Source organism: Chiloscyllium plagiosum, unplaced genomic scaffold (assembly GCF_037043375.1).
Source record: "Chiloscyllium plagiosum isolate Xiang-an unplaced genomic scaffold, Cpla_swu_hap1 HiC_scaffold_3, whole genome shotgun sequence".
Lineage (NCBI taxonomy): Eukaryota > Metazoa > Chordata > Chondrichthyes > Orectolobiformes > Hemiscylliidae > Chiloscyllium > Chiloscyllium plagiosum.
In genome coordinates this window covers 81,168,329-81,171,733 of record NW_028270141.1, presented here as the reverse complement: position 1 = coordinate 81,171,733, position 3,405 = coordinate 81,168,329, and positions in this window count along the sequence as shown.

Sequence of the window (3,405 nt, the reverse complement as noted above, 5' to 3'; positions counted from 1 at the left end):
TTTTAAAGTCAGGTGGATGTGATATGTACTGATGGATGTGGTGAGCAATCTTTAAAAACACTTTTTTTTTCTTTTTATTGTGGTTGTGGGTATGTTTGCCGAGTTGGGAAGTTGGTTTGCAGATATTTCGTCCCCTGTCTAGGTAGGGGAGAAATCTTCAGTGCTTTGGAGCCTCCTGTGAAGCGCTGCTGTACTGTGTCTTCTGGAATTTATTTGGTTCCGTTCTTGCTGCTTCCAGTTGCTGGTTCTGGTTGTTTGTTGTCATGGCCAGTATATTGGGTCTAGGTCTATGTGCTAGTCGATAGAATCCATGGATGAGTGCCATGTTGCTAAGAATTCTCTGGTTGTCCTCTGTTTAGCTTGTCCTATGATTGTTGTGTTGTCCTGGTCAAATTTGTGGTCCCTATTATCTGTGTGTAGGGACAGCTGGTCGTGACATTTAGTGGCTAGTTGGTGTTTCTGGATGTGGATTGTTAGCTATCTGCTGTTGCCCTACATAGTGTTTGTGAAGTCTCTGCATGGAATTTTGTAAATTTTGTTAGTCATGATGGGTATTGGGTCTTTTACCTTGGTGAATTGTTGTCTGAGCATACCTGTCAGTTTATGGGCTGTCATGAATCCTAGTGGGCAGAGAAGTCTGGCTGTCAGTTCTGATACTTTTTTTATACAAGGTAGCATGGCTAGTCAGTTAGGTCGTGGTATGTCTGCGTCACATTGTTTGTTAGGTATCTGCGGATGAAGTTGCGGAGATATCTGTTCTTGGTGAAGCCTCTGTAAAGGTCTTCTTCTTCTTCCCTTCGTAGGCCGGAAATGCTGCCGTGTGTTGTAGCCCTTTTGAACAGGGTCCTAATGCAGCTTCTCTTACGTGTGTTTGGATGGTTGCTGTTGTAATTCAGAACCTGGTTGGTGTGTGTGGCTTTCCTGCATATTTTTGTGGTGCATTCACGTCTGTGTTCTTTGTATCATCACATCCAGGAATGGAAGTTGATTGTTGGCTTCCGCCTCTCTCAGAAATCTGATCCCTGTGTGTATGGTGTTGATGATCCATTGGGTGTTCTTGATTTCTGTTCTCTTAATGGTAACAAAAGTGTCATGTAAGTATCTGATCCAGAGTTTGGGTTGGATTTGTGGTAGGGCTGTTTGTTCCAACCTTTACATCACTGCTTCTGCTATGAGCCCAGAGATGGGTGAGCCCATAGGTATTCCATTGATCTGTTCATAAATTTTTGATTGTTGAATGTGAAGTGTATTGTCAAACAAAATTCTAGTTCCCCGTCGTGTTGGCTGTTCTACTTATCCACGAGGTTGGCTATTGTCTCTCTGGCTAGAGTTTTGTCAATTCAAGTGAACAGTGCCATTACATCAAAGGAGACCATTGCTTCATCCTTGTCTATGCTCATATTCTTGATGTTGACTAGGAATTCCTGTGATGATTGTATGGAGTGTTCAGATCTGCTGATAAATTTTTTTTAGATTAGATTAGATTCCCTACAGTATGGAAACAGGCATTTCTGCCCAACAAGTCCACACTGACCCTCCGAACAATAACCCACCCAGACCCATTCCCCTACCCTACATTTACCCCTGACTAATGCACCTAACACTATGGGCAGTTTAGCATGGCAAATTCACCTAACCTGCACATCTTTGGATCATGGGAAGAAACCAGAGCACCAGGAGGAAACCCATGCAGACACGGGAAGAATGTGAAAACTTCACACAGACAGTCACCCGAAGCAGCAGTGCTAACCACTGAGCCACCGTGCCACCCCATGTGGGTGGCACAGTGGTTAGCACTGCTGCCTCACAGCGCCAGAGACCCGGGTTCAATTCCCGCCTCAGGCGACTGACTGTGTGGAGTTTGCACGTTCTCCTGTGTCTGCGTGGGTTTCCTCCGAGTGCTCCGGTTTCTTCCCACAGTCCAAAAACATGCAGGTTAGGTGAATTGGCCATGCTAAATTGCCCATAGTGTTAGGTGAAGGGGTAAATGTAGGGGATTGGGTTTTGGGTGGGTTGCGCTTCGGTGGGTTTGGGTGTGGATTTGTTGGGCCGAAGGGCCTGTTTCCACACTGTAAGTAATCTAATCTAATATTTTTGTTCGATTTTGTTGGTGTTCTTTTGCCAGTTTATGCTATGGTGTTCCTGGCAGTGCCATAATTGATCTGAGTGGTATGTCTGGTTTGTGTACTTTGAACAATCCATAAAATCTTGGAGTGTCGTTGCTTTCTGGTTTCATCTTTGTAGGTCAATTCTGGTTATTGGTCCGTTTTTTTGAAGGTTCCATAGTGTGTTATTTATTCTATTGGTTAGTTGTGGCATGAGTCAAGCTTCCTCTGTGGGTAGATATCAGTATCTGCAAGTAGTTTATCTGCTTTCTGAATATGTTCAGAACAGACAACACAATGGGAAACGTATCATCAAGAAGATATTTACGAGAGAGGAGGAAACCAACAAACAACTCCCATTCCTGGAGGTGATGGTACAAAGAACACAGAAGTGAATGTATTACAAAAGTGTACAAGAAAGCCACACACACCAAACAGGTCCTGAATTACAACAGCAACCACCCAAACACACACAAGAAAAGCTGGATTAGGACCCTGTTCAAAAGGACTACAACAAACTGCAGTGCTGCCGATCTATGAAGGGAAGAAGAACACCTCTCGAGAGTCTTCACCAAGAGCGATATCCCTGCAGATGGCTAACAGACAAACAAGGACATGCAATGACCTAACTCACTAGTCATGCCACCTTGTATAAAAAACATCTCGGAACCGACAGCCAGACTTCTCCACCAACTGGGATTCATGACAGCCCATTAACTGATGTTTAAGGCACGCTCAAACAACAACTCACCAGGATTAAACACCCGATACCTATCATAATTTACAAGATTCCATGCAAAGACCACACAAAGCACAATATAGGGCAAACAGCAGATAACTAACAATTCGCAGCCACGAACACCAACTAGCTACTAAATGCCACAACCAGCCATACACACAGATGATGGACCACAAATTCGACTGGGACAACAAAATGATCACAGGACAAGGCAAACAGAGGACAGCAAGAGAATTTCTAGAAGTGTGCCACTCATCCACAGACTCTATCAACAAGCACATAGACCTGGATCCAATATACTGGCTACTACAATGAACAACTGGCAACCAGAAGCAGCAGGAACGGAACCAAATAAATTCTAGAAAACACAGCACAGCAGCGCTTCACAGGAGGATCCAAAGCTCTGAAGACATCACCTAGACAGGGGATGAAATGTTTGCAATCAACTTCCCAGCTCGGCGAGCAGACCCACAACCATGACAATCGACACCCGAGCTACAGATCGTTACACAAACCTTTTATTTTTATGAATGAGAACTTTAGGTTAGTGACATAAAATGT